Below are 19,944 nucleotides of genomic sequence, written 5' to 3'. Positions count from 1 at the left end.
AGGGGCTGACTTATTTTGCTTCAGTCTGCACTGCACAGGCAAATCCTGACTCTCCAAAACCTTAAGCGAAGCTCCCCAGCTCTAGCTTCGGAGTACCCGGAGGGTGGTCTAGAAACGTGTCTGCCTTCGTATATCCCTAGCGAGGCCGGAAACCAATATGACGGAGACAGATACCCGGAGCCAGGGCAGGGTTCCTTTAGGTTCCCCCGACCTCACCTTTCTTCTCTCACACCGCCCACGCCCTCCTGCTAGCTCCACCGCCACCTGCGCTCTCGCACCCCAGATCCGGTGCCGCCTCTCGTGCCCGCCTCCCGATGGCTGCCAATCACAGCTTTCTGCAGTTCCCTGGTTACCGAAACAACGGTCCTTGGGTGCTGTGGCCACGCCTCTTTGGAACTGCTTCCCGCCTTTCATTCTCTTCGCCCAATCACTAGAGTCCGAGTGTTCTTTGGTTCCCCCCTCCCCGCCCCCGCCCTCCTGAAGACCCGCCCTTTTTCTGATGTTCGACCGAATCATCTGACCTGCAGGAGCTCCCTCTGTGGAAAGCAGGAAGGGGCGTGTGCGTGAAGGGGAGGGGCGCGAGAAGAAAGCGGCGGGGATGATGGGAGTGGGGCGGGGAGAAGGCTTGTCAGTCGGATCTCGCGAGAGAGGACGGAAGCCTGTGGGAGCCCGTGGCCTTTAAAGTGCGATTCAGCCCTTTCCTCCGGGGCTAGTTTGTAAACACGGCTGGGCTCCGGGCTCGCGGGTGGCTGAAAGGACCATGAATTAGTGACCTGGAATGGTGAGTAATGGTGAAAGGGCCACAGGCTTGGAGGTTGTAGGGATACAGAGGAAGAAGGTGCTAACATGGCGACGTCGCTGCCTGTAGTCCCCACCCCCCGCCTCCCACCCCTTTTGCGCCCCTGCTGTGGACCCCAACCCTCCGGACGGCTGCAGCCGCGCCGCCGCCTCTGGCCTGGCCGACCGACCGGACCGTTAGGTAACGCGCTGCGGCTCCGGCCCCTCCCTCGCGCGCTTTCCCAAGCCTGGGCGAAAAGGAATAACGGCTCCTCTCAGACCCCTCCCTCCGACTTATCCTCTTGTGTGGTCACTTGAGAGGTCCCCGGGGCGCCCTTCGGATCCGCCCATCTGACGGGGAGACCCCCGCCTCACAAGTCCTTGATCGGGCAGCCAAGAGGGCCCACGCTGGGCTCCCCACTGGGGACTCGGGCGGTAGAGGGTTTGGGATGTGCGGTGAAGGATTGGGAAGCCTGACTGAAAATCTGGCCGGGGTCTCTGGCCTCGGTGGAACGTGATGGAGCCGATGGTATGGAGAAGCTGGGAGCTGGTGGTCTCGGCCTTTTCTGTCCTTTCTGCCACCCTCACACTCCCGCCACCCCCCCCCCCCCCTTTTCCAGGTGGGGCGGGGCTGAGGTGTGGGTGCAGGTTGATTCTGCTATACCCCCCCCCCCCCCATTTACTTCGACGGGTGTTCTGCAGAGCTTTTGTAGGGAAATAATCTGTGTCTTTTATTACCCAGGGACGAGGAAGAGGTAGGGAGGGATGTGTGTCTATGTCTCCCCGTGGTGCTCGCTCATCGAGCCAGACCTTGGAGGAGATGGGAACTATTTTTATGCACATAGGTAGAATATAACATTGTCTCTTCATTTAATGGAGACTCTTAGAACTGAGGAGGTCGAGTAAAACTACCACCAATACAATGGAGTAAAAGGGATTACTCATGATAGACCCCAGGCCCATTGACTAATACCTAGATTACCTTGTGGAAGTCACAGTTTATTGGGGATTAAAACAGAGGGACATGCTCACACCACATGCATGCAATGCTGTATTTGAAATCTGACTAAACACTGGCTATTCTGAGCTCACTTTGTCCTGTTTGAAGGAATTCCTAACCCTTGGCCATTGTCAAGTAATAACCATTCCAGGAATACTACTTATTCAGGCTCCAAATGGCCTGGGTCTCTTTGCACCCAAGTTGTAAGACTTTATAAAAGCTTCTTTTAAAACAATTAACTCTAGATGACCTCCTGAAATAAGAGTCTTGTATTTAAGTTGGCTAAACCTATTTGAAGAATCCCTGCAATCATTTTTTTTTCAAAAATACAGAAATATTTTGTAGAGTATGCTAAAAACATGCTATATAAACCAAGAAAAGGAAGTACATAGATCTTTAAGGCCATCGGTAGTTGAGTAATGATTAAGCTTCTAGGTCTTAAAAATCATTAGTAAATAATTGGAGAGATGTTAGAGATGTTTTCATGGGTATTTAAAATTTTAAAGCTATGTTGTTTTGAAATGATACTATCTACTAAATATTTCATGACTAACATTAAGTCAAGAAATCTAGGGTTTTTTTTTAATTTTTAAGAAATCTTGAAAACTTGAATTTCAATTATTTATCTGTACTCTCCTAATTAACTATATTGCTAGATCTGGTATCTAGCTTTAGCTTACGTGCTGTTTTCGCTCATTTTTTACTTAGGCTCTTCCAAAATGATATGTGTTTCTGTGAACTGGTATTACTTTCTTTTGTTACTCTAATTGAAATGCCCTTAGAAAAGTACGTCTTTCATATTTAAAGCAAAATTTTTACTGGAACCCTCCTTGATTAGAAGTCAATGAAAATAATTGGATAATTCAACTGGTCTGTGTGAAAACTAATACATATAATACTCCCTATATTAACTTGTAACCTACAAAACCACCTGTCATTATATAATCAATATTTTATATTTGCATTTCTTTATTTAGACTGAAATTTTGCCTGAAAAGAATATGTTGTTTGTTTGTTTTTAAGATTTACTGACTTTTGTGTTTTGCCTGCATATATGTATGTGCACCATTTATGGGCAGTGCCCTTAGAGGACATCTTAAATCCTGAATCCCTAAAACTAGAGTTACAGATTATTATGAACCACCATGTTGGTGCTGGGAATTCATCCCAGCTCCTCTGCAAGAACAAGGTACTCTTAACTGCAGAGCCATCTCTAGCCCTTTGTTTGCTTTTCTGCCCATGCTAGGAAAGCTCTTTTTATTTTGTTGTTTCCAGATACAGTTTCTCTCTTTAGTTTGGCTATCCTGGAACTTGCTTGTAGACTAGGCTGGCCTCCACCTCACAGAGATTCTGCCTACCTCTACCTCCCAAGCACTGGGACTAAAGGTGTGCTCTTTTTTATTGAGGTATACATCCTCAAAATCTCTATATGTAATTTGTTTTTATTTTTACAGTTGTGGGTGTCTATCTGCTTGTCTGCTTTCTTGCCTGTGTGAATGATAGCATATTTATGGAGATTAAAGGACAGCATTGAGGAGTAAATGTTCTCTTTCCACCACATGGGTTCTGAGAATGGAACCCTAGTCATCAGGTTCGGTGACAAGTGCTTTACCCACTGGACCATCTCATTTGTCCGTATATGTAACTCTTAATGTTGATGAAATAGTGGTCACTATAACTGTTTTTGTTGTGGGGCGGGGTGGGGATTGCAGAAAAACACCTTCTTTGTTATGTTTCTCAAAGTTAAAATAAGGTATCATTTCATAGAAAATGGAAGAATTCATGAGTCTTTGAGGTCATTGGTAATTGTAATTACGTGTTTCATATTATATAGATATGAAATGTATAGTATATGTGTATGTGATGTATATGCTTTCTCAATTTTTTTAAGTATTATTTATTTATTATTATTTATATGAGTACACTGTAGCTGTCTTCAGACACACACCAGAAGAGTGCATCAGATCCCATTACAGATGGTTGTGAGCCACCATGTGGTTGCTGGGAATTGAACTCAGGACCTCTGGAAGAGCAGTCAATGCTCTTAACCGCTGAGCTATCTCTCCAGCCCGCTTTCTCAATTTTTTATTGATAAACCTAAAACTGGTAAATTTTCATTTTAAGATAATCTATGATGCTTTCTTTGTTCTTTTTGGTAATCATAAAGGGATTTAAATATTCATTTTATTTGCTATGGTATATGTATATAATGTGCTTGCATTGGTGTGTACATGCTACAACTTGGGTTTGGTGGTCAGAACACCTTTATGGAGGTAGTTCTTTTTCCCACCCTACATGGGTTATGGATATTGAACTCAGGTTGTCAGGTTTGCCTGGCAAATGCCTTGCTGACTGAGCCATATCCATGCTTCTAAAATATAATTATTATTTCTATTTCTTCTCTTCTTCCTGCTCCTTTGGGGTAGGGGGACAAAAGGGATGTGACTGTATCTTGAGGGTGTAGGTATATTTACTAGGCTCCATATCTTAACTGGCAATTGTCAACCTTTCCCTAAATTAATTTAATTTAATTTAAATTTAATTTCCCAAGAAGTTTAAAAAAAAAAAAAACACCACACACTTGAAATATAGTAGTGAGTGACTTGTGATCCTTGAGAAGGTTCTTAGAGAAACAGAATAATTGTACGTGGCAAATTAGTAAATGGACTTGAGTTAATTTTAGTAGTATATGCTTATATTCATCCATACCTTTTGCTATTTTTTCTTACCTTTTTTTGTTTGTTTTGTTTTGTTACTTTGTTGTTTTTGTTTGTTTGAGACAGGGTTTCTCTGTGTAGCCCTGGTTGTTTTGGAACTCACTATGTAGACCACATAGCCTCAGACTCAGAGATCTGCTTGCCTCTGCCTCCTTAGTTCCAGTGAGTTAGTTAAGGCATGCACCACTTTATGTTCTCTAACATGTTTAGTTAGAACCTTTTGTTCCAGTTTTCTGTCTTTATCACTTCTCGGCCTTTTGGCTAAGATCAAGTGCAGTTTTCTATCTTTACTCATTTAATTTTACCTTTTTAACATTATAGTTTTCTATTATATAAGTTTTGTGATGTTTGATGATTATGTACAGTTAACCAAGTCACTTAAGCCACTTAATAAATTTCTTGATATTAAATGCCTAAATGGAAAAAATTGATTTAAATTTTCGTTATTTATTTGAGATAGGATGTCACTCTGTAATCCAGGCTGCTGGAACCCATGGCCTCAGACCCATGTCTTTCATCAGCCTCCCAAGTCCTGGGATTACAGTCATCAGCCACCCTGTCTAGCTAATAAGTTTATTTAATTTTGAACACAGGATCTGCTTGTGTAGCTTGCTCTCCTTTTTTTTCCCTTTCTGATTTTAACGTTGAATTAAGGAACATGTTTTTTGTTTGTTTTTGTTCTGTTTTGAGACTGTTTCACTATATGTGCAGTCCTGTATTTTTCTGTTGTATAAACTTAGTAGTATTTGCTACCATTTTCTTCCTTTGAGTTGATTCAGTAAACTCAATGAAATTACTTATCAGAGGATATAAATATTTGTGGAGTTGCCAGGACTTTTGCTTTCTCCCAAAAAAGAGGTAGGTTCACACTGATGTTTTAGGGTGAGTGGCTTCACCTTTGCCATCATTTTGTTAATTTGGTGGTTCTGATTCTCAATATGATGTAATTACTTGGCTGTGAGTTATTAATGGAAAAAAACATATTATTTAGTAGTTTGAAAATCATAATTTAGCTGACCATATAATTTTATAGTTATGAACAATGACTTATGTACTGCGACAAATATTTATTTTATATTTTCTGCCATTTACCCTTTTGTTTCTCTTACAATAGCCTAATGATATCACTGCTTAAATTTTGTACACTTTGCTCATTGAATTTATGAGTTTTAATTTATGGGCCACTTTTCTGAATTACAGATTTCAAGGAATTACTAATTACTTTTTAAAGGAATTACTACTAAATTTTCTTTCATATATTCTTCTGGCACAATGAATGTAGTTTTAGGGTAGTTATTAGCACCCAAATTTTGAGCTGTGTTATGCTTAGTCAAATTATTTGGTTTTTGTGCCTCAGTTTCCTCCTGCCTGCCAACAGGGTTTCTCTGAGTTACCCTAGTTGTCTTGAAACTCACTCTGTAGGCCAGGCTGGCCTCAAACTTGGAGATCCACCTGCCTCTGCCTCCGGAGTGCTGGAATCAAAGGTGTGCTCTACCACTGGTCTCAGTTTTCTTTAAGGAGAACAACACTTAACCTTGTACTCATTTGATTAATGTATGTCAGTGCTCACAGCTGCATCAGGGACTTGTTGCTTATTCAGTGCATGTGATGGTGTTTACTCTGAAAGTTTACTCAGAAATTCTCATCTCCTATAGTCCCTCCAGGCATGCTTATGATGTGACTTGAAGACAGTACAACCATCATTTATTTGGTAGTTTTGGTAACAAATTTGGATTTTTCCCTAGGAATTTATAATTTGTAGTTGAACTTACTATGTTAGGATTTCCATAAACCCATTTCAGAGAATATTATTTTGTTCTTTATGCACTCGTCTTCTACGTCAGACTTACCTTTTCATGTTGTAGTGCAGCATATACATATCTTGAGATTATAAAAATTTATGCCATTGTTTTTACTAATCTCAACAACATCCTATGAGACTTTTCATTTCTTAGGATGAAATTAAAATAGGACAGTTCTAATATTCTTTAGTTAACATGGTTATACTATCAACCATGTTATTTTTAGTCACATGTTAAAAGTTGCTAGTGTTTTTTTTTATCATTTGTCAGGAATGTGTTATAAAAGATTAATTTATATTATGTATATGAGTGCTCTGTCTACATGTATGTATACTTGCATGCCAGAGGAGGGTATCAGATCCCAGGAGAGATGGTTGTGAGCTACCATGTGGTTGCTGGGAATTGAACTCAGAACTTCTGGAAGAGTAGATAGTGTTCTTAACTGCTGAACCATCTTTCTAGCTCATATCAGATATGTTTTAATGGTGAAATATGGATATCGGTTGGATTGGGCTGACACTTTCTTGAATTTGAATATACATTGAGGAGAGAAAGATATGTGTATGGTGTTCCTGCACATCTATGAGGGTATGTGCATGTGTGTATGTATGGTTGTACATTTACATGTGTGGAAGCCTGGCAAAATTTTGAGTGTTTGCCTGGATTAGTTCTATCTTACTTTTTAAAGTTTTTATTTATTATTGTTATTGTGAGTATATTTTTTTGTGCATGATGTGTATCTGTGGGCGTGCTTCTCTCTGCACGCTTCACCTTTGCATGGGTTACAAGGTTCAGACTAAGGTTGTCAAGCTTACACAGCAAACACCTTTGCCCACTTAGCCTATCCTTCACATTAGTTTTTGAAATGGGGTCTCTTACTAAACCTGGAGCTCATTCATTCAGTGAGGCTAGCTGTCCAATGAGCTCTAGAGATCCTCCCCGTATTCCTCTCCCTAAAGTACTGTGGTTACAAATTGACATTTCTATTCTTGGCCTGGCTTTTATGTGGGTACCAGGGATCAAACTCAGGTCATCATGTCTGTATGCAAGTAACTACGCTGACAGCCATTTCTCTAGCTCCTGAGTAATTCTAACTTGCTTTTCTTTCCTTCTCCCTTCCTCCCTTCTTCCTTCCTTCCTTCCTTCCTTCCTTCCTTCCTTCCTTCCTCTCTATTTTTTTTAGTGTTTGTTTGTGGGTGGTGTGTGTATGTATAAACCAGACATTGTAGTATAGATATGTAATCTCAGCAGTGGGAAAGTAGAGGCAGGCAGAGCTAAAGTTTGTTATTCTTGGTGACATAGCAAGTTCTGGGCCACTTTAGGTCATTCAAGGTTTTACCTCCTGAAACAAAAAACAACCTTGGCTGGCTTAGAACTCACTAGAGAGATTCTCTTTTCTTTTGTCTCCCAAGTGTGGAGGTTAAAGGGGTATGCCATCACCCCTTTTTAGGGTCACCTGACCCCAAAAAATTCTATTTAAAAAAAAAAACTAAAATTTTAGTTAGGGGAAGAGAGTAAGTATATTTTACTCACATGTTTTGAACAAAAATAATATTGTAAACATGATATTATATAATTATTCTACTACCAAATCTAAAACCAAGTTTTTAGTAAACCTTAATATGGTTTTCGTATTTGTCACTATTAGTCTGTGAGTTTTGTGAAACCTGAACTTGCCTACTTAACCCAGGGATCAGTGGTCTGGGAATAATTTAAAATTTAACTTAAAAAAAACCTAATTTGTTTTGTTTTGTTTTTGTTGTTGTTGTTTTTATTTGAGATAGGGTCTCACTATGTATGTCTGGTTAGCCTGGAATTGACTATGTAAGTCAGGCTGACTTTCCCCTCCTAGAGGTCTACCTTTCTGTGTCTTCTTACTGCTGGAATTAAAGACATTGTATCCAGTATTACTTTAAAAAAAATTATGATGCTGGGCGGATTTCACTATTTAATACTGATTTCTTGTGTTGTTTTTTGCTTCTCATCAATTTTGATATCAAAGCTTCAGTATAGGTTGATGACAATATGCCTGGAAACCATCTGTTATATGTTGTGAGTAGAGAAAAAATTTAAAACTACTGCTTCCCTCATGGAGGTTGGGAATACATTTCTGACTTTTGAGGAGTTTAGTTTCTTTCTATATATGTACTAAGCATTCCATATCTATTATACGCAAGGATAATATCAAATCCAAGACCAGTTTAACTCTCATAGTAAAGTTTGGCATTATATGTGTACTGTTCAGTTTCTAGCCATAAAAATAAAGTATGACTTAGTACTTTAGGAAAATGTGTATTTAAAGTCAAAGTAAAATGCAGTGTAACTTACAAACTTACATAAATTTAATAGTGCTTTGAGTTCATGCCCTCCCTAGTCTGTATTTTATACATTATTATTACTATTATTAATATTTTGGGGAGGGTGTGGGTTTTTTTGCTTTTGTTTGTCTGTTTGTTTTTAAGGCAGAGTTTCTCTGTGAAGCTCTGGCTGTCCTGGAACTTGCTCTGTAAAGCAGGTTGGCCTTGAACTCAAGGATCCACCTGCTGCTGCCTCCTGAGTGCTAGGATTAAAGGAGTGCATCACAATCACTCAGCCACATTATTTTAAATATTTTTGATACTCATAAAGTTCATTGCCAAATTGTTGTAAAATCATAGTATTTAAATTTTCCTAATAAGGTAATTTAAAGATACTTTTAATATTGAATGGGTAATACATTGTTTTTAGGTTATAGCTGTAGGTTTTTAGACTTGTAGATTTAGATTTGTTAGCAACATTTTGTTGTTCCCAGGGTGGTTCTAAGATTATCTTGTACTTTGTGATAACTGTGAAGTCATAAGGAAATTGTAACACTGAAAACTCTCTGCCTGTTTGTATGGTTCTGCTTCCCCTGAATGACATTGTAAGAGAACACAAGTCCATCCTCCTGGTACCTTAACATTTTTGTTCATTATAAAGATTTTCCATTACCAATTTATAAATTATCATATACTTAACATCTTAAGATAGTTCAAAGTTATTTTTGTAGGTCAGGAAGTTTAGATTGCCTCATCTGGTCCTCTGGGAGTCCTCCACTTTAAATCATAAAAATTAAAAATATTTAATAATAAAATTCTGTATGATATTTTAATGTGTATATAGATTATGAAGTGTTTTAAAGTAATTTCTAGTTCAATCATGTTGTCACAGATGACCAGATTTTATTGTATGTTTGGAATCCTAAGACCAAAATCAATGTGTTGGCAGTGTTATGTGCAATTTGAAGTCTCTGGGGAAGAATCCACTTGAAAGATCACTCACCTTGTTGGCTTTGCCCTCCCTCTTCTGTTGCTTCCCACCTGCCCAGGGCTGCTCTTCATATGGGGAAGCTGAAGTGCTTTTCTTGTGGCCATCTCTGGCAGTGGAAGATCCAGGTCTTTTCTTTTCTTTTCTTTTCTTTTCTTTTCTTTTCTTTTCTTTTCTTTTCTTTTCTTTTCTTTTCTTTTCTCTTTCCTTTCCTTTCCTTTCCTTTCCTTTCCCCCCTCTCTCTCTCTCCTTCCTTCCTTCCTTCCTTCCTTCCTTCCTTCCTTCCTTCCTTCCTTCCTTCCTTCTTTCTTTCCCTTTTGGTTTTTTGGAGACAGGGTCTCTCTGTATAGCCCTGGCTGTCCTGGAACTCACTCTGTAGACCTGGCTGGCCTCGAACTCTGCTTCCCAGAGTGCTGGAATTACAGGCGTGCGCCACCACCGCCTGGCCGGTCTTCTATTTCTTTCTAATCCTGCTGACTTCTCTTTTTGGATAAATGTCTTACTCCAAATGGCTCAGTGTACTCTAGATTGGCTCACCTGGATGGATGCCTGAAGACATTCTGTTTTCTATATACCTGCACAGTTCCCCTTTCTTTTAATAGAACCTATTCACAGGTTTCAGGAATTGGATTATGGACATTTTTTTAGGGACCATTTCATCTACTACAAATTAACTCCTTAAACTTTAAGGATTTAATTTCTGGTCTTGTTTATTTGTTTACAATACATCGTGATCTGAAGGCAGCAGAAATGAGCTGAGCTACTAAGCCTACATTGAACTTCTAAGACCTCAAAGCCCACCCCATAGTAACACACTTCCTGCAACAAGGCCACACCTTCCAACAGTGCCACTCCCTGTGAATTACACATTCAAACACAGGAGTCTGTGGGAACCATTCCTACCATCACACCTAACATCAATTTTCAAATTTCTTCATTCTCATGGAATTCTCTCAGGATCCTGAGTTTTCAGATAGTATTCCAAAAGTGGACAAAGTAGTTATTAAATAAAAAAATATTGTTTCTATTATCAACGACAGAGCTATCTGAATTCCAAACATTATTGAATACAGGCAGATTTGGGATAAGAGAGAAATCTAGGGGGCATTTATCTTTGAAAAGCATGAAAATGAGGACTCAGGGAAAAAGGCAAGTTGAAGACTAAGTATCCTTTGGAGAGTTTTCATATACCACTTATTAACACAAAGCCTTTTAAGGTTGTGACTTTGTAAAGTTGCCCCAAACCTGCTTACATAGTATCTTCATACCTACATACCACTCAGGACTTCTCTTGGATATATAAGGCTCTTGAGTTTGTGATTAAGATTGGTTCCTCTTTAACAACGATGCCTGTCAGATGGGGTATGTGTTCTGGTAGTGTTTGACTTTCCATGGAGTGCTTACTGTTGGCAGTCCTGGTAGGTTTGTTGGAGATACTGCTTCTTCTCATAGGTTACTTATGTCCAAGTGTAAGAAATATACAGAAAGTGGGTAATATCGGTGAAGGAGAAATTCCCTACATCTGTGCCTTCCAAACTTTAATAAAAGGTGTTATTTTTAATGTTTATCAAAGTCTAGATGATTATGGATAAGTCAACCTGTGAAGGACAAGTATGACTGCTTAACTTAATTAACCTTGTTGCTTTAAGTGACAATTGCCTTGCTGTGTTTCAAGATGCTAGTTCTAGATTTTTTGTGACCAACTCCTGAAATAAGAATATAAACATCTGTGCTGATAGGCAGACCTAAAGCCATGCTTGTAAAAAAATAAACATTTCTTTGAAAAACGAAATGGTTTCCAAGAATCTATCTCTGCCTGAAATACATGAGCATATTTTCAATACCATCACACAAAGCCAATTTATAAGGCCAATCTGCAGGTGATAGAGGAAGAAGGGACAATTATGATGTACTGGCTGGTTTTGTGTGTCAATTTGACACAAGCTCGAGTTAACAGAGAAAGGAGCTTCAGGTGAGGAAATGCCTCCATGAGATCCAGCTGTAAGATCACTCAATCAGTGATCAAGGGAGGAAGGCCAACTGTGGGTGGTGCCATCCCTGGGCTGGTGCTCTTGAGTTCTATAAGAGAGCAGGCTGAGCAAGCCAGGGGAAGCAAGCCAGTAAGAAGCATCCCTCCATGGCCTCTGCATCAGCTCCTGCTTCCTGACCTGCTTGAGTTGTCCTGACTTCCTTTGGTGATGAATAGCAATGTGGAAGTGTAAGCTGAATAAGCCCTTTCTTACCCAACTTGCTTCTTGGTCATGATGTTTGTGCAGGAATAGAAACTCTGACTAAAATATGGCAATGTAAGAGCAAAGATAAATTAATTGTACTTTTGAAGACTAGGTTCGTATAGACCATCCACAAAACTGTCCAATGGATTGCTGTTCCTTTCATAGCCATATTTTGCATTTGTGTAGCTAAATATTCCCTTCAAGTCCCCTTTTCCATAAAGAACAGTTTTTCATTTAAAACTAATTTCTTCCAGCTTTGAAATAAGACAATTTCTATTTTCTGGTCTTTCACTTTTAAGTTATTAAACATTAAGAAAACTTCACTGATCCTAAAGGAAAGTGTTCTTTTTTTCCAATAGTCTGTAATAGTAAAGTCTCCCAGATTATGTGGTTTTATAATGAGGATTAATTCACCAGGTACAGGAACATGTATTTCCTTTTGAACATCATGCTTTGGAAATCACTAACTTTTCCTAACATAGTTGATAACTGAACCTTCAGCCAAGTTCTTATCTCACCTTATCTAGTACTTATTTAACAGATCTGTACAATCATTTATTTATTTATTTTAAAGATTTATTTATTTTATGCATGTAAGTACACTGTACCTGTCTTTAGACACACCAGTAGAGGGCATCATATCCCATTAGAGATGGCTATGAGCCACTGTGTGGTTGCTGGGAATTGAACTCAGGTCCTCTGGAAGAGCAGTCAGTGCTCTTAACTGCTAAGCCATCTCTCCAGCCCCTGTGCAATCATTTATAAGTTTTGTGGATTGCCTGAAAGAGTTTACTTTCAGCTGGACAGCCTCCCTGCCATTTTTGGCCTGTTGTGACTATAGAATTTCTGTTCTGTCCCATAGAATTTGAGTAGAATTTTCCTTTGGAGTTTCTGAAAAGTCCCTAAAGAGAAGCCATTATTGATTTATCTTTCCCTTGCTGCCAGATTGACAACTGTGATGACTAGAACTTTAGCATTTGTTATATACCTTTAAAGGAAGGGAATTACGATAATAGCAGCAGCAGAGGGCCCTGAGGCCATTATGATCATGGTTCTGGGATACTTGTGTTGATATGAAATGATTAAATATCTAAACAATACAAGATTGAATTTTCTCAGTGAATCCTATTCTAAGATGCATGTGAGAAACATCAAGCTATTTCCATGTAAGAGGTACACTTAAACTAGGGCCCATATTGTGTGGCAACAACATTAAAAATATTAATTTTTCACTCTAAACGTTTTGATGCTTTAGATTCAACTCTGACATTTCATTTTTTATCTGTCCTTCAGGTATATGCTGCTAAAAATCTTACTTTCCTTTCATCATAGTTCGATTGCCTTTCTTCAATCCTTAAAATTGTTTTATATCTAGAGGTGGTAATGTGTGGCAATTTGGGGGCTATATGGTGAAAATCTTTTTGAAACATTTGATATTTTGGGAGAAATTTTAATTTTATATAAAAGAAATAGGTAAGATTTAAATATAAATGTATATTAAACAGGATAAGTTTATTTTCTGCTTTCTCCTTTTCTCTAGAGATACTAGATGGCAACTTGGGAAGTATTGCTTGCTTAGCAAGAGCTTAGGGATTACTGTTAACAGTAAAACTCATGGCCCACCAACTACAAAGGTAAGGGAATTTGAGCTTCTTCCCCCCCCCCCCCACGTGTGTGCATGCTTGTGTGTGTATGTGTGTGTGTGAGAGAGACAGAGAGAGAGAGAGAGAGAGAGAGAGAGAGAGAGAGAGAGAGAGAGAGAAGAGAAAGAGAGAAAGAGAAAGGGGGAGAGAGGGAGAGATTGATTGATTGACTGATTGATTGATTGATTGATTGTCTCTATGTATCCTGTGTAGCTCTGGCTGTCCAGGAACTCTATATCCAACTCAGAGCACTGGGTCCCTATACCTGGTATTTACTGATTCAGCTAGACTGACTAACCACCAAGTCCCAGGGTCTCTCCTGCTTGTCTCCACTTCTTCAGTATTAGCCTTTTTTTTTTTTTTTTTTTTACATAAGTTAGGAGGATCTCTTAACGTTTGTGCAGAAAACACTTCACCAACTGTGCCATCGCTCAGAGTAAAGCTTTGAATGTAAAATTGTTCTTTCCATATCATAATAGTTGGTCTCTAATGAAAATAATAGCTGTTTCTGTGCATCAGTTCTTAAACACTAGTAACCTATTGATAATGTTCAGTGGGGATGGGGGCCAGATCTGGAGGGTTAGTAAATTTAGAAATGGCCTTTTGGAGATAGGATGTGAAAACACACTGAAGACTTAAATTCTTTAATTTTTCTTAATCCAAAAGTCCTTAAACTTGATTAGATTTTTAACAAAGAGTTCAAAAATAAAAGTCCTAATTCACCTAAAAAATTTAATTGTAGTAACAAGTTCATCTAGAAATGTTTTGTGGGTTGCAGAATCCCTTGGACAAAAAGTTGATTTTTCTATAGCTGTGTAAACCTATTTGCTTTGGAATTACTAAAGCTTATTTTTATGATTGTTGCCAGCCAATATAGAAACATCAAGTTGAAGTTGCATAGTTTCTCACTCATACATTTTTGAACATGTCCATGCCAACCACCAAAGGTATTAGAGAAATGAAGTATTGTGATTTTTGTATGCAGGCCATTTACTGTTTATGTAGTTCCTAAAAAAAATTGAAAGAAAAGTAACAGTGTAATGAAGGCAGTCTGGTATGCAGAATCTCTCTAGACATGGTGAATTAATGATAGGCATTGTCTGATATATGAAGATGCATACGTTGATCTATGTGTTTGTTGAGGTTCAAATCAGAGAAATTGCAAAAATGTACAGTTTCTCTAGTTTTGACTCGCCAAATTAAGGAGAAACTGAATATACATTCATTTTAAAAGTAAACCAGTTGGGCAGTGATGGTGCACATCTTTAGTCCCAGCACTTGGGAGGGGGAGGCAAGTATATTTCTGAGTTTGAGGCCAGCTTGGTCTACAGAACAGTCATGGCAGCCAGGGCTACACAGAGAAACTCTGTCTTGTAAGCACCCCCCCAATTAAATTTTAATGTTTTAAAATTTATAACATTTTAAAGCAAGTATGATAAAAGGAGATAACATTTGATAACTTTTATATACACTTACTTGTAGTTTAAGCTTTTTGATGTGTAGATTAATGATCTTTTTAGAAGTACTTTCCATAAAATTTATTCTCTGAGGACAAGGGTCTATGTCTAAATCATTGTATTCTGGAGATGGCTTAGCTGTTCTTCTAGAGTTGGAGTTTGATCCCTTGGGCCATATCTCAGCTGGCTCACAACTGCTTGTAACTACAGCTTTAAGAGGTTAAACTGCCTCTGACCTCTGAGGTCATCTACTATGCCCACACACAGATAATACACTTACTTGAAAATGAAAGGTTTTTTTCCTTTTTAAATTTAAGCTAGGTGTTGTGGTACATTCCTATAATCCCAGCATTTGGGAGGCAGGAGGATCAGGCATCATAGGAAAGCTACAGGAGACCCTTTGTAACTTCAGTCTTTTCTACCATTCATATAAGTTCCCTGTAATAGTGACTCTTACAAACTGAATATGAGCCGGGTGGTGGTGACGTATGCCTGTAATCCCAGCACTCTGGGAGGCAGAGGCAGGTGGATTTCTGAGTTCGAGGCCAGCCTGGTCTACAGAGAGTGAGTTCCAGGACAGCCAGGACTATATAGAGAAACCCTGTCTCGAAAAAACCAAATCCAAAAAACCAAAAAAAAAAAAAAAAAACCTGAATATGAAAGCCAGGCAGTGGTGGTGCACACCTGTAATCCCAGCACTTGGGAGGCAGAGGCAGGCGGATTTCTGAGTTCGAGGCCAGCCTGGTCTACAGAGTGAGTTCCAGTACAGCCAGGGCTATACAGAAAAACCCTGTCTTGAAAAAACCAAATCCAAAAAACAAAAACAAAAAAACAAAACAAAACCAACTGAATGTGAAAAAGTTTGAATTACATGCCTCCAAGGTTGGGCACCATTTGTAAAAAACATAAATCTATTTTTTTCCTCCCAGCCACTTAATTCCTAAGAGCAACAAGTCCGAGACTAATTATTAAATTCTAGGCCATAAGCTTTGGCTCATTCCCTGACTAGCTCTTATGTAACCATTTAAACTATTTCTATGTCTATCACTTGGTTACATCTCCTTCAGACCCATTCCACTTATTCCTTCTCATCTTTCCTTGTCTCTCTCAGCATCTCTCCAAGTTCATCTACCAGTGCTAGTTACATCATCCTTTCTACCACTGTCCTATCTCTTATTTCCTGCCTCAGTTCATTGACCACTGGCTTTTTTATTGACAAGTGATGCTTATAAGAGATTCTCTCTACAACAGGTCAAAGAAAAAAAGTGAGTCATTCCTTGGGGTGCATGCCTTTAATCTCAGCACTCAGGAGGCACAGGCAAGTAGATCTCTTGAGTTCAAAGCCTGCCTGTTTTATGTAGCAAGTTCTAGGCCATCGGGACTATTTAAATGGATCTCTATAGCAAAGAAAACAACAACAATGTGTGTGTTTGTATATATTCAACTTTTTACAAGGATGAATAAATGTTTTCTTTAAAGGTACACTTACAGTATTTTAGTCTTTCTGAGGACCACATGTGATATCTGTTGCATATTCTTTGACAACTCCTCCATCCCCAGCCATTTGAAATTGTGAAATACTTTCTTAGTTTGTCCTAGGTCCATAGTTTGTAAACATAAAGAAAGGTAAGATGGGTGGGTGAGAATAAAATCTGGGCTTTCTTTCAATGTTTTTTAAATAAATTTTTACTTTATGTGTAATGATGTTTTGCCTGCATGTATGTCTGTGAGGGTGTTGGATTCTGGAGTTCCAGGCAGTTGTAAGCTGCTATGTGAGTCCTGGGATTGAACTAGAAAAGCAGTTAATGCTCTTAACCACTGAGCTATCTCTCTATTACCTCTTTTTGTGGTAATGGTGCACAGACCTTAAGCATTTGATTATTCTGGTTTATATTGTTTCACTTAATCTGAAATCCCCATACATCAGCCATCAGAAGATCTTAGATCTCAGTGTAGTAGTAGTAGTAGTAGTAGTAGTAGTAGTAGTTGTAGTTGTAGTTGTAGTTGTAGTTGTAGTTGTAGTTGTAGTTGTAGTTGTTGTAGTGCTGTGTGTGATGTATGTGTGCATACATGGGCACATTTGTTCATAAGATGAATACACATATGCCACCACCTCATGTGAAAATCAGAGGACAACTTCAGTTGTTGGTCCTTGCCTTTTACTTTGTTTGAAATAAAGGTTCACCCCCCTCCATGCCCCCTCCATGCCCTCTCACAACACAGACTGGGAATGCAAGGCTAGTCAGCCCATGAGCTTCTAATGGTTCTTTCTTTCTGCCTCCTGTCTCACTATAGGATCATTAGGGTTACAGATGAGTATTACTGTCTTGCCTGGCTTTGCCCACTCAGGCTTCTGTTTTATTTTGACTAAGTATGTTACTTCCTCTGTATGAAATACCATAACCAACTAGCTTGTATTTTCCTTTGAGAAGGCTCAGTCATACATCACTTCCTTTGGTAGTCTTCCCGGACCATCTCCAGAACTTTGGGGATAGAAACACCATCAGATAAATTGTTTAAAAATAGATTTAAGAAGACTACTAAACTTGGAACACATGGTCTGAAATCCATATAATAAGTAAAGTCTATGGCTATGAGTGTAACTCAGTTGTAGAGCACTTGCTTAGTATGTACACATCCCTGGGGTTAATCCTGATGAACTCACAGGCACTTGCACATGCACATACGCACCATAATCATCTATATTCAAGAGAATTTTGAACTCACATCTTAAATAAATATACCTATATTATTCGATACAATATAGCTGTTGAAAATGATATGTAAGATAGGCATTGTGGCTCCTGCCTGTAATTCTAGGATTTGGAAGGCAGAGTGAGAGAATTGTTCAAAGTTCAAGACCATGGTCTACAGATCGAGTTTCAGGCTAGCCAGAAGCAGATAGTGAGATACTATCTCAAAAAATAAAGAAAAGAAAATGTCATTTAATATTTACCATCATTACTATTAAATACTATGGCAAAATTTATGTAATTATATTTTAAAGCTATAAAATATATGATTTTAAGTTATATATTTTCATAAATTGACAAGATTGAAATATATGTTGCTGTGGACTCATGATAGCAGTTATCTCTGAATGTTAAATGTTGATATTCTAGGTGATTCTTGCATGCCCCTCCATACATATTTGCTCTAGTGGGAATAAATTTAAATTCTCTTACTAAGTTCAACAGGTGCAGTTTAGTATGTATTTTCAGAAGGAACATGTGATCTTCAGAAAAACCAATTAAGATGTGAACCTTAAGTATTTGTTTTGCTCTTTTTGAATGATGTATATAGGATAATTTCAAATTTTTTATTCTCAAAGAAGTTTGTTATTTAGGTCTGGTAAGGTGCTTTAATTTTAGCGTATATTTGTGAGTATTTTAGCTTTAATCACCATTTTCTGTTGATGAATGAATAAATTTCAACAGTTCAGTGACAGGGTTGGTTAATATACTTTAGCTCTCAATCTATGGTATACTGAACCATTGAGCAAGGGGTAAGATTATAGACCTTACTCCAACCTAAACCACAGTTTTTGACTGGTTTTGTTTGGATGTTGTTTTGAAACAAGTCTTAAACTGTTGTCCAGGTTGACCTAGAACTCACTGTGTAGCCCAAGCTGACTTTAAACTCAAGATGTTCTTCCTGCATAAACCACAATAGCTAGCTTTATACCACACAATAGCTAGCTTTATACCAATTTCTCCATCAGTCAGATGGGACTAAAGTGAGACTTCATGTTTTCACATATAGAATATCTTAGAAATATATCAATGGGAAATTTTAATGAGTTCTTAATATAGAGTTACTAAGTGCTTATAAAATCTTTTCTTTTGATACTATATTGCTTTATATATTTTAGTAGCTATAAATTTGTATAAAGTATTCTTTAAGTTATTGCTGGTCTGGAAAATTAGAATCTCTGTAACAAAAATGATTGATTGGAATCTGAAATAATACCACTCTATCACTGAAACCATCTCTACTACATCTTGCTTTTGTTCTAAAGAAAAAAGGCAGTGACTTCCATTTGAGTGCTTATGGTGAGCAAATCATTGAACTTATTTTTTACTTTACTCTCAAAAGTATATTATAGCTATCCCCTTTTATCAAACCATACTATGATTAAGTTAAAGCTTAAACTCTGAAAATAGTCTGTTCATTCTTAGATTTAAGATCTGTTGGGATTACTGTCTTTCTCACGTAACATTTGGTTAACATAAAAAAACCTTAAACATAGTTCTTTGCTACTTGGTATGGTTAATCACTGACCTACACCATAAGTACCAGGTATTTGTGTCTTCACCAGTACCGAAGCATCAGAATGAAACTATTTACAATTTTCTTAGGACTGAGAATACTATATTTTGGATTCTTCATAATTTTGAACTTCAAGTCATGCACTTCACAAGCCATTTATAAGCTCCCTTGGCAGCTTGTTATATAAAGATATTTTCTACCTTGCTGTGAAAACATGATGAACCTCGATTTAGAAGTTTGATATTCACTTAGATTATCAAAGAGATAACACTTAGAATCTCTTAGTGGAAATGTTAGCATTTCTGTATGTAGATGCTTGAACTAAAGTATTTATAGAAACCTCTACTAGGTGTTACATAATAGTAATAAAAGAAAATGAGTATTCATGTCAGTTGGCTAGGAAAGTAGCTATGTAGGTAAGGAACTTATTTGGAGGAAAACAGTGGCACTGGAGGTACCAAGGGTCAGTTTCTTAAGAAGTATCTTTAGAGCTATCAATTTGTCTGAATATAACTAATATTTGCATGTTTCTTGTATTTTACTGAGTGAGGCATTGCCTTAGGTAGCTAACCCAGAGATAACTGTCTTGCCCTCACCTGAGCTTACATTCTGTTGGTAATGACAGAGGCATGGTGAGATGTTCTTTGGATTATTCTAGTGTTCTTCCTCTCTTCATAGACACCATTGTACAGTTGGATTTGAGTAGAGAAATAGAACTTTATTAGTTTTACCTGGGGTAAAGGAAGACAGTTTGTTCTTC

The 19,944-nt window shown here is 38.2% G+C and overlaps 1 protein-coding gene across 1 annotated transcript in view; it reads left to right on the top strand.

Moving 5' to 3' along the window:
* The first annotated feature begins 625 nt into the window (after window positions 1–625).
* Window positions 626–19,944, top strand: part of Atf2 (activating transcription factor 2) — a 73,765-nt gene continuing 54,446 nt past the window's right edge. Inside the window, 2 exon segments of the mRNA XM_052182720.1 lie at window positions 626–781; window positions 13,356–13,449. The gene's annotated coding sequence lies outside the window, so the exon portion shown is untranslated.

Source organism: Apodemus sylvaticus, chromosome 5, assembly GCF_947179515.1.
Source record: "Apodemus sylvaticus chromosome 5, mApoSyl1.1, whole genome shotgun sequence".
Lineage (NCBI taxonomy): Eukaryota > Metazoa > Chordata > Mammalia > Rodentia > Muridae > Apodemus > Apodemus sylvaticus.
The sequence above is the reverse complement of the archived record's forward strand: the minus strand, read 5'-3'. Positions and strand labels throughout refer to the sequence as shown.